The sequence below is a fragment of the Pinus tabuliformis genome, chromosome 6, assembly GCF_031772625.1.
Source record: "Pinus tabuliformis cultivar Carrire ecotype Pingquan chromosome 6, CPIR1, whole genome shotgun sequence".
In the NCBI taxonomy this organism is placed as follows: Eukaryota; Viridiplantae; Streptophyta; class Pinopsida; order Pinales; family Pinaceae; genus Pinus; species Pinus tabuliformis.
Window position 1 is genome coordinate 1,003,628,689 of NC_142292.1, and position 12,848 is coordinate 1,003,641,536.

The window sequence follows — 12,848 nt, forward strand, 5'->3', positions numbered from 1 at the left end:
ACGTGAAATGCTATTTTTAGCATTTCTTGTTGCTTTTTCCAACAGTTCAATGTTGGTCGGTCCCACCAAATATTTCAGGCACGTGAATTTTACACCAAAGTCCAAACTTTGGACAAATGAACCAATCAACCAATTACATTGAAAAATCCACTTTTTCCTGGGCTAATGCAATTTAAAAAAAATAAGGGTGCATTTAAAAGTGAAAACCCTATCTATTTTTTCATTCTTAAAAGACTAAGAATATTTATTTCAAACCTCTATACTAAGCTAATCAACTACATTAATTCAGATTAAACTATTGGATTAACTTATTCACCTATTCTACCTATCTAATCTTAGCCAAGAGCACACTGTTTGGCTAAGTTATTTACTCTAATCTAGTTAAAATACATTGAAACTTGCTTGAACATTATTAAACTGTATGTTTCAAGAAAAAAGGTATTGTGGCATTTAGACAAGCTGCACACAATTTCATGAATTTATTATTTACAAAACTAGTAGACTAGTAGTGGCACTTAAACTAGCATCACTTTCACATTTATTCATTTTTTGTGGGGTTCTTTTATCATTTCCTTTTTTTTTTCCTTTTTCTGTATTTATACCCTCTTTTCATTTTTTATTTTCATTTTTCTATCTTTTTTTGGAAATCATTTGCAGTATGCAATATTATTTACAATCTGAAATACTGAAGGCATTTATTCAATGATCATTTGATCCTATAAATTATAGGACCCTAACAGTGGCTCCATCTAGGGATGGTACTTGCTAGTGAAGTGTCAAGAACATCGTAGACTAGTAGCCTTGAATCCTTATCTTCAGTGTTGACCACATTTGATTTTTTTGTTTGATGTAGTTATGGTGGCAAAATGACTAAAAGCTTAGGGCCTTCTCCATGGGCTTCAACTTTCAGACATAAGCTACCCACTCATGAAAGTAAAAGGTAAATGGTATCTACAATGGGTGTGATAAAAAATATTTTTTAGTCATGAAAAACATAATGCTTTAGCATCCTACCATTGACATGTTCTCCAGGTAATTCTGTTCCATCTGTGTTCTTAAGAAAAAATGCACTGTTACCTTGGTAAGCATCAATAATGTAAGGTCCCATCCACAATTTGTCGAACTTACCATGCTTTCCTTTCTCTTCCCTTCTGGAATCCCATTTCAGAACATGATTGCCAATCTGAAAGTCATCAACTTTAGTCCTTTGGTCAAATGTATTTTTGATGCTATCATGGATCAATTGAGTTTTGTTATGAACTACTTCTCTTGTCTGATGCAAATGGATTGTCTGGTTTATTTTCCTTGTAAATCATTTGGTTCCACCTCCAATTTTTACAACATCTTTAAAACAAGAATTACCAACGAAGTTGGAAAAACAACATCTATCCCATAAACTAGCTGGTAAGGAGACATGCCTATTGACTTTTTGATAGTAAGCTTGTCTGCTCATAATGCATTAACCAACTTGATGTGCCATGATTTTTTATCGTCATGCAACAAATTTTTAATAATATTAACTAAGCTTTTATTGGAAAATTATGTCATTCCATTTCCCTGGGGATAATAGGTTGTAGAATGTCCCAATGTTATCTGATATTTGTTGCAAAAATATACCATCCTTTTTTACCTGAAAGCTACAACATTGTCAATAATAATTTTTCTAGGGCATCAAAATCTTGCAAGGATATTGTTTTCCAGGAATTTTATGATGACTGCATCAGAATCTTATCTGGTAGGTATGGCTTCTATCCATTTTGTAAAGTAATCAGTGGTTGTCAGAATCCACTTATGTTGGGCAGAAGAGGCAAGGTGGATTTCTCCTATGAAGTCAAGGCCCCATTGTTGGAAACAAGTTACAACAGATATAGGCCTTAAGGGTAAAGGAAAACGTTTCTTTTTGCCTTTGAATATTTGGAATTTGTGGTAGGAATTTTATGATGACTGCCTCAGAATCTTATTGGAAGTTGTCTTCGAATATAGGTGTCCACCATAGTATCTTTCATGGAACACTTGCATGACTTTATCTGCTTCATTTTTTAACAAACAATTTAGTAAAGCACCACCAGCATATTTCCAATTCAGATTTTCATCCAAAATACAAAACTTAATAGCTTTAAGCTTAATAAATATAGCTTTTGATTTAGTTAAACTAGGAGGAGCTTGTAAATTATCTAGAACATAAATAATCTTTGCATACCAGGGAGAGGTAGCAAAATCTTTTGATACCTGTGGAGTTTCCATCTCATCTAGTTCATTAAATATTGCTAGAAAAATTATATTTAAATCATGTAAGTTAGATTCTTCCATTAATTTTGCTAACCCTTGACCTTTGATGAGTTTAGTAGGTTGGATTTCAATATCATATTCTAATATAATAGCAATCCACTTACCCCTTTTCCCATCGGGATCGTTTTGGGTTAGTATCTTTTACTACTACATTTGGAACAAAAGCAATAATAGGTGAATGAAGAATATACACTCTAAAATATTTTATGGCTTTTACCAGGGTAAAAACTTGTTTTTCCATAATGTCATATTTCAATGTTGCATCTCCCAAATCTTTGCTTAAGAAAGCAATAGGATTTTCATGGCCTTCATTATTCTTTTCTAGGAGAACTATAGTAATGGTGTGCTTAGAAGCAAATGAAAAAATTAAGAAATCTTTAGTAAAATATGGACTAATTAATAAAGGAGCCTTAGTTAAAGTCTGCTTTGCATTATTAAATGAGTGTCTATCTTCCATGTTCCATTTCACCTCAATATCTTTCTTTAACATGTTGGTTATATTTTTTAAAAGCTTAGCTAAATTCGGAATGAATCTCCTCAAAAAATTTATCTGTCCAATAAAGGATTGGACTTCCTTTATATTCCTAGGGGGCATAATTTTGAGTATAGCTTTGATTCTACTGGGACCTATCTTGATTCCTTCTTTCGAAATTATTTGTCCCAATAGTTTTCCTTCTTGCAAACCGAATAATGTTTCCTCGGGGTTGAAGGAAATGCCAAATTTCTAACACTTTTCAAAAACTCTTCTCAGGTGATTTAAGAGTTCCTCATCTATGTTCAAAAAAATAGTGATCTCATCCAAATATATAACTATGAAGTGACCCATTTCATTAGCAAAAGTAAAATCCATGGCTCTCTAAAAAGTAGCTCCATCATTCATTAAACCAAAAGGCATTTTCACATACATGAAAGTGCCCCAAGGTGTAGTAAACGTTGTCTTCTCTTGATTGTCTGGGTGTACTAAGACTTTGTTATAACCAGAAAAGCCATATAACAGGGAAATTATGCTGGAACCAACCACCTTCTGTAGAATGTGGTCCATCTTGGGTAGAGAGTAATTGTATTTTAAAGAGGCTTTATTTAGGTTCCAGAAATCAATGCAGAGCCTAATCTCACCAATGTTTTTTTGAGTGCGAACCAAATTGGATACCCATTTGGAATATCTCAAGGGTACTATGATTTTTTCATCATAAATTCTTTTTACCTCTTTTGCAACCAGAGGCATAAGCATTGGATTAATCCTCCTTAATTTTTGTTTAAAGGGTTTATGATCTTCTTTCAAGGGAATTTTGTGTTGTATGATACCAATGTCATAGGATTTTAGGTCCTCATAACTCCAGGTGAAAACATCAATGAATTCTTTGAACAATTTAATGTACTTCAACTTTTTAGTTGGTGGTAAGGATTAAGACAGTTTGATCATTTTGGGTTCTTGTTCAGTCCCAATATTATGTTCCTCAACACCAACTCTAGTGGGTTCAATTTTGGTCTTCTTAGCTACATCATTGAAATCAAATAAATCTTCTAATGGAACAAGCCCTCTAGGTAAGATATTGTCTTTCAGTTGTAAAATATTTTTTTCTTGTTTTTCTTCATCTATTTCATTCAATTATAATTTATTCACACTAGTATGTACAATATCTTATACATCAAATTCTATATCTATATTAGCATCTTCAAATTCATCTTTAGATTGCAAAAAGTTCTCAATCTGGGCATCATCTCCAAAAACCTGCCAGTATCTAATGTTATCAGGTACAATAGGTCTATTTTTCACTTCGACAGTATATGGGCAAGTAGGATGAAATGGTAATTTACAAGTACTTGCCGAAGTAGCAAGACCATCAGGCAAAATGTTTTGATCTCTTGAAACTGCAAACAAACTATATTCAGTAAAAGAATCTAGAAAATCCAACACAACATTTCTATATGCTCTCATCCTAGGATGTTTTGAAGAGTATTCTCCTTTGATTTGTTTTATTACCAACTCAGAATCTCCATGAATGGCAATTCGTTTAGCACCCTACTTCATTAAAAGTTGTAAACCTAAGTTCAAGGCTTTATACTCTGCAACATTATTAGAACACTAGAAATTCAACTTGTATGAATGACCCTTTGAGTGACGAATATATGAATTGGAAACCCATACACTTGCACTTGATCCTTATTTACTCACTAATCCATCAAAACTCAAATTCCATAAAACCTCATCTGAATTATCCTGTTCATTGATTAATGTTTGACATTCCTCAGTGAGACAAAGAGTAGTATTTTGATTAGGAACTTGTTCTTGTGCACTTACATCATTATACAGAATAAATGAGTCAAGATCTGAATGAACATAATATATGGGATAATTGTTAGGTCTTTCCTAAGTTGTGACCATGAATTTCATAAGTTTCTCTCTATAGAGTCTTATTTTCTGACCAAAGACCGAGATTGTTGCATAGGTCATATCCATCTGTAAGGTTCCCTAGAGTTTGGCTCCCCATGAACGGGAAAGCAGCATGCCATATTTGGGAGGTATATCAGCAACAACTATGTCCATAAGTACATTTTGGCTGGTATTTGGACTAAGTTGACACATAAATCCTTTATAAGTCCAAGGCATTACTTGACTGGAATCGAATGAATACATATCTTTATACTTTCTGGTTATATCTAATCCTAGTTTCTCCATGATTAACTTAGGCATAATATTGTGGGAGGCCCCTGAGTCAAGCATAGTGTTGTGTAAGATTTTATCATGAATGGTTAAACTAACATAAAAGGGAGGTACATCTCCCTCTTGAATTTTACCATCAACTTCTGGGCCAAACAATATTTTAGGTTGATCATTTGATACATTGAATGTATCAATGTTTTCTCCTATGCTCAACACTTTCATTACTTGGGATCTATAGGCAGTTTTATTCATTAATTTCGTCAAAGGAATGGGTATTTTGAGTTTTGCCAATTAATTTTTCTATATTAAATGATGTCTGATCTTTATTTAAATTGGCAACATCTTGTTTATCAGCCAAATAATTTTGGGATATGTCTCTTGTTTGGATGTTAGAGGGATCATTAGTTTGAATTGATTTGGATGTAGTATCAGGTTTTTTTCTGGATTGGAACATCAGGATTCTTTCTAGTAAGAATCTCAACGTTCTTCTTGGCAGGTGTTTTAGATGGATTTTTAGCTGGATTATCAGGTGTTTTCATACTCCTAAGGTTGTATTTTTTTATGGAATTCCATAATGGCATTCTCAAAACTTTTCTTGTAATCCCTTGATTCTTCAGGTTCTATTTCATCCTGGGATAATAGGAAAAGGTCTTGTTCTTCCTCAGTAAGAAAAATATAGTCATTATCATTTACTCCCATTAGATTTATTTGAGTGTCCTCTATATCATCAGCTACCTAAACCTCCTCATATGTATAATTTTCTTGGAAACGAGGTTTAACCTGCTGGTCTGGACCTTTTGGGTCCCTTTGTTTGATTTGGGGTTAATCTATTCTATAGTTTGGGATCCTTATTTGCCCAGTTTGATTTTCTCTCAGAGGAGCCCTATCGGCTATGCTTATTCTATCCATCACTGTCTCCACAGTTCTCAGTAGACTGTCTATTTTATAATCAATGGAAGCAGAAGGTGAAGGTTCCTTTTTTATTGTTACTCTTTTTTCAGATTTCAATTTAGCTTTTTTAGCTAATAAATTAGCCTCTACTTTAATCACATTTTTTTGCATTTCCTCTAAGTTTGTGGGATCTATTTCTCTCATTTGATAGGCCATATCAACATCGAATCCTTCTGGGAAATGTATCAGGGCCAAACCCAGGGGTGGTTTAATGGCAGCGGGGATTTCATTGTAAACCTTATTAAACCTGTCACAGTACTCTTCTATAGTTTCATTAGGTATGCTCTTAAGGTTTTTGTAATCATTAAGGATCTACAAAGGGCTCTTTTTAATTTCCCACTGAGTTAGGAAAGATTGGTGAAAAATAGCAAGGTCAATTATACTACCTACTGCTAAGTTTTTGAACCATTTTCTGACCTCTCCACCTAAGCTCTGGGTGAACAGCCTCAATTTTACATCATTCTCATCTACTTCATGAAGATCAAAAAAGTCATTCATTCTATCTATGTGTTGTTGTGCATTAATAACACCAAAACTATCAAATTGGGAATCCTAGTCTGATAGTCTTGGGATATGTCATGCAATTGGGCAGGTAAAACCAAGGGAGCATAAGGAGTAGCCATGATATTTAGTCTTAAGGGAGGGGCAGATATAAGATTTGTGGGAATTAATTGGGTTAATACCATGCAACTATTGGATTAGTAGTAGAAATTACAGATGAGGTATGCCCAACTAATGTTGGATGAACTGATTTGGAAGATGAAGTTGATGCTGCAATGGTAAGAGCAAAAAGTTCAATAGATTGTTGAATGTAAGCTTGATGTACAACCTGATCAAGTGTTGACACAAGATCCTGCAATTTGTCAAAGTTCTGAAGGGCTTGTTGATCCAAATCAGGTTCAACAGATGGTCTTATTGGTTTGTAAGGTTGAAGAATGGATTCATCAACCATTGTTTGATCAACAAAAGTTTCAGACTTAGTCCTAAAAAGACTGTGTTCAAAAGGTAAGTCGAACTAAATATCTTGAATGGTGTCGAAGTTTTCAAGAAGAGAATTGGCCCTAGAAAGGGGGTATTGCTTCCTTGGCTTTCAGCTAAACTTCTTCTTCTTAGTATCTTTTCAGGATTGTCTAAAATTTCAGGTGGGTCTGGATCAAGATTGGCTCGGGTATGAATTCTTTTTGGAGCCAGATATTTAAAAATGAAAAACAACCTCTAATCCTTTATTTCCAATATTTTTATCATTAGACTTCTTGAAATAAATATGCATAAAGTAGGGAAATAATCTTATGATAATGAAATGAAGGATTATTTTTAGGTCCCCAGTATGGTCGCTAGAATATTAGCACTCTGTAATTTTCTGAGGTTGTAGAAGAAAATTGCAAAGGTAACCACAAACCTACTTTGGAAGCTGGGATCTAGCCCTATCAACGTCAAAGAGGGCTCTCTTTGTAATATTTAACTTTGTTGGATTGAATATTAGGCTAGTTATGAATTTTAAGGTTTGATGTGTATTTGAATGGTTGGTTGATAACTAGATTACCATTGGGCTATGGAGTATGTTGCCTAAATTACGAATCGATTGCAGTGTCTATAGATAGATCTCATAGGGAAGGGTAACCAAACTAAATTGATTTTTTTAGTTTATGAGATGGGGAAGGAAGAACAGATTAAGATTCACTTTACATATAGAGCATTATTACCTAAATTCTATATTTAAAGATCATAAGAAAACATTTAAATTATTCGTAGTCAGGAGCAGAGTGTAGATTTAAACAAATTATGTCCTTTACTTATGTATTGAATAATTCATATTAAGAAACAAAATGTGCTATAAACATAGAAATATAAACACATAAGACGATAGAGGCACTTCACCAACAACTTGACACAAGAATCCTGTGAAAGAGCTTTCTATATTTCTGGTAAATCCATTGATGCTTCAGCAATATACAATAGTATTCTTTTGTTCAAAAACCAACATCTGATACTTCTGAAGATGATGTATTTATAATTAATTTAGAGAAATATCCTGTCAAACTGACTAAGATGTATCTAAAAATAATTAAACTGAATCAATTTAACTTATTACAAAGATATCAGGGAAATTTGAACTGTCTGAAGTGGTGGCACTGAATTGGTGGAATAGTTGGTTGTCTAGCCCTCGAATTCTGCATGTTCTATTGGCACTGAGCTGTGTAGCCAAATCTAATGTTTACTCCAATAATTCACATACTTTATTGCAATGTTGTTCACTCGGGATAGTCATCTTCAGTAACTTTCTGTACACTTGATCGACTTTAGTATATTTAGCAAATGTCAGTTTGGTAATGAATAGGCTTTTAATTGCATACTGAATGTCCAGGTCATATGCCAATGCTTCCAAGAACGTCTATCCTGTCATATTAAATCTTCTAGATGCAACCTTCAAACTATCTCTTGCCTTGGTCATTATTTTATCACCGTAATAATACCACATGTTGAGCTTATCATTAATAACTAATAAATTTGGAAGTCCTTTATTATAAAGGGGTTCCAGCTTGGAGAAGAATTTATGTACACAAGTGTCCATAATCTGACATTTTTCTTCAATCTATCTCATTAGATTTCTCTTAGTCAACACCTTCCTCGCTTCCAATATTGTTTCTCTTCTGTCCTCAATCTCCAACTCTTCTAATTCTTGTTTGTTTTTGGAGTTAAGGAATTTGATGAGCTCAGTGGCCTCACTCGGTTTGCCTCCCAACTTATTTTTGACTTGTTCAATGGCTTCATTGTACCGTTCAATCAACGCTTATTGCTCAAAAATTATTTTTATTGAAGGACAAATGTCCATCATGTCTTCATTGATGCATTTCTAGATATTATCTTTTACCTGTGCCAATGTATTATCCATGGGACTGTATTTTTTCATCTTCTACAATCTCCGGGACAATGTTTGGGATTTATGGATTTCTGTTAGCAAAGCATTTTCAAATCTTATTTTATGTTCTTGTAGGACTTTCACCTCCTGTCTTAGTTTCTTTATCTCTTCTCCCTATATAGACATGTTTTCCATGGATTCAACCAACTTAACTGAATTATCTGCAACTAATGTGGGAAGTACTGTAGAAGAGGATGTTTATGGTGTTGTGAACACTATTCCTTTTCTTTTATCGTCATGTCCATCTCTACTTCCATCTCTTTGACCTATGCACTCTGTTCCACTAGAAGCTTAACCATCTCTTCTTTTTGTAGCTCTATCTCTCCTAACTCCCTGGCTTGTGGATCTTCAATTGTAGGCAGCTTCAATTGCTTCTTTAGGGCTACTATGTCATCATTTTTCTTCTTTATTATCTCTTCCATGGATTTTGAATTATCGGGATCAAAGCCTCCTTTGATCACCATTTCCTCCAAGTATTTGATTCTGTTGTATTTAGCAAGAGAGGACACTTTCTCCAGTTTAAGCTGAGACTGCACATTGTTTAAAGAAAGTTGTTGTTTGGAAGCAATGATAGTAGTCTGTGTGAAGGTTGAGTACACCATTTCTCCAGTCTGCCTGTGCATATCGATTTGATCCAAAGGATGAACATACTTTGCCTCAAAATCAATGGTAGTTTTGTTTGAAGTCTGTTGTTGACTTTATTTGTGGGACTTGGGCCTGCAAGAATGACATATGCATTCTTCCCTTCTCTGTGTCATATGTTGAAATAAGCCTATGCTGGATGGAGGAAGACTACTTCCTGATATGAGCAGAGATATTGCCATGAATGGCTTCATTCCTCTGTTTAATCTCTTTATATCTCTGGAAAATATCCATCTGCCTCCGTTCTGTAGATGACTCTGGTGTGTGAGGTATCGTAGCTGGAATCTCTTTAGTAGCCGAGGATGATGAAGACACTATGGTACCACTATCCAAATTAAAAGTTTGAAAGCTTGAGAGTACAGTGGTACCCTATGTTTCCTCCAGTGGTGGGAAGTCTATTTTAGAGCTTATTTTAATCTTCTTTGTATATATCTTGAACTCTTTGGATGAGACTTCTGTAACTAATGGAGAGTCCTCCTCTCTCAGTCTCTTATCTGTCTTTTCTCTGGATATGGGAGCCTCTGAAGCTATTCTATAAAGTACATGCTCTTTGGCCTCCTGCAATGTGTTTTCTACCCAAATGTGTTGGTTCATGTACTTCTCTATTTCTAGCCTTTGGGTATGCACATAGGGAGTTTCTTTTTGTTCCACTCTTAACTTATAAATTACCCCAAAGGGGTCATAGGACCAAGTAAAACTAAGAGGGAAATTCATTTCTTTTAGCAGGAGCTCTACTTCCTCTTCTACTACTCTACTGTTGCAGATGAAAGGTCTTATATGTGTCTTAATTCGAAACTGAGACTTCTTCTTGGCTGCCACGAAATGGATGTTGTCTGAGTGAATTATTTTCCTGATGTACTCCAAGGAAAATATTCTCATTGGAAGGTACTTGGGTAGCTTATATGGTGGCATCTCTGGATCATAAACTCTGATTTCTGTAAATTTCTTTTATAGGTACCAGTCTCTTGTCTTCACTTGTTCACTGAGCTATAAAACTTTTTGAATATCCTCATTGATCCTTGGAATTTGCTGGCCACTCAGTAAACAAGTTGTTGGATACACAAATTGATCAATAAACTATGTAAAGCTGAATTCTGTGATTGTCTTCTGATTACGAAGGTCTAGAAGAAAATAGACTGCGGCTCTCCTTGTTGATCAAGCTTCTACACTGCAAAGGGAAACCTATCTGTTTGGAAGAAAATGAACATATACATAAGAATAGAAGAATATTGGAACATTCCTTCAGTTAGAAACTGAAGGAATTGTTCATGAATGACATCTACTAAGAAGTGACCATAGTCAAAGGTGACTAAAAGTCCTTCTGTAGAAAGGGTAGATAGAAATCCTAAAATAAGTTCATCTACCCATTCATCTGAATAGTAACCAAATATGGATGATAAGACAAAGATAATTTGTCTGGTGCTTTGAGGTAACAAAGAAGAGGGATAAGGGGGATTTTTCTTGGGAAGTTGAGAGTCTTCTGGGAGGAAAGCTTCAAAAATCCTAGCTCTTTGGGGGAAGGTGAGCTTCTGATAGATTTCTATGAGAGATTTAAGGGTAAAAGGGGTGAGGGAATCACTATAGGGGACCTGAACATTTGGTTTATGCTATCAGATGTAATGGTGAAAAGGATTTCACCATTGGGAGAAATATTAGCCCTATTAACTAAAAGGTAAGAGGCATGAAATTTTAGGAAGATTTCGGGAAAGTAATAATATTAGGGGAAAACGAATAGGGAAAGTTTGGACTTTCAAAGGCTGATTTCATCGGATTGGTCGAGGTAGTTATCACGAAACCAACAACGTAATTTGAAGAGGTTGAATTCACACCGTGTCTTGGATATATTATAGTCTATGTCAGCAAGTGGGATGTGGTCTAAATCCACAGGGGGAGTAAGCATGGGATTCACTGCAAGGGAAACTTTGGGAGTCATTGTGGTAGCAGGATGAACGGGGGAGATTTTGATAGAAGGAATCTACAGAAGGCTTCAAGAATGTCGGGAACTTTAGGTGAGAGTACCTCTGTAAATTAATTAGAGACAAGAAGTAGATGCGAATGGCTACTGGGAGATAAGTGCGAAACAAAGGGTGGGAGTGATGTTCATAAGGCAAAGACGAAAGGATGTAACCGTGGGTGAAAATTTAACTTTATAGACCACAGACAAAGCGGAACCGTTGGATTAACGGTCGCAAGATGCATTAACTTAGTAATGGAATGGATGAACGGGAAGAACAGTAATGGGCTGGTGCAACGATCACTGACGTGGTAGATTAGGATACGCAGACGAAAAGAGTGGGACCATTGGCAGGAGCGACGGAAGGAGGGACATGTGGAGTCATTGGAATGGTGGTTAAGGAGGGACATGGAGGGTGAAGATTGGTAGGAAGGCAGGTTGCGACAGGAGTCGAAAACCGCTTTTGAGGGGGTAGGCAGTATGTTGTATGAGTGGGGAGGGGGTCCGAAATCATTAGGAGAGGACACGTAGGGGGTGAAAAACAACGTTTTGGACCCCCCCCGGGGTCGTTAAGGAGTATCCTACGGGGGGTTCCGAAATCACTTACAGGCCGTCGGATCGGAGTGGGAGGATGACCGAAGAAGGTTTTATGTGCGAAGTTTAATGCTGGTCTGTCCCACATAATATTTTGGCCATGTGAATTTTACACCAAAGTCCAAACTTTAGAAAAATGAACCAATCAGCTAATTACATTGAAAAGTCCACTTTTTCCTAGGCTAATTCAATTTTAAAGCAATAAGGGTGCATTTAAACGTGCAAACCCTATCTATTTTTTAATTCTTAAAATACTACGACTATTTATTTCAAACCACTAAACTAATCTAATCAACTACATTAATCAAGACTAAATTGTTGGATTAACTTATTCACCTATTCTACCTATCTAATCTTAGCCAAGATTACACTGTTTGGCTAAGTTATTTACTCTAATCTAATTAACATAAATTAAAACTTGCTTGAACATGATTAAACTGTATGTTTCAAGCAGAAAGTTATTGTGGCATTTAGACAAGTTGCACACAATTTCATGAATTTATTCTTTACAAAACCAGTAGACTAGTAGTGGCACTTAAACTAGCATCACTTTCACATTTATTCATTTTTTGTGGGGTTCTTTTATCATTTCTTTTCTTTTTCCTTTTTCTGTATTTATACCCTCTTTTCATTTTTTATTTTCATTTTTCTATCTTTTTTTGGAAATCATTTGTAGTAAGAAATATTATTTACAATCTGAAATACTGAAAGCAATTATTCAATGATCATTTGATCCTTTAAATTATAGGACCCTAACTCCTACTAACTTTGTCACCAGGTTTGGAGATTGTGCCAAACTTAACTATGCACCAAAAGGATCTCCAACCCTTTTA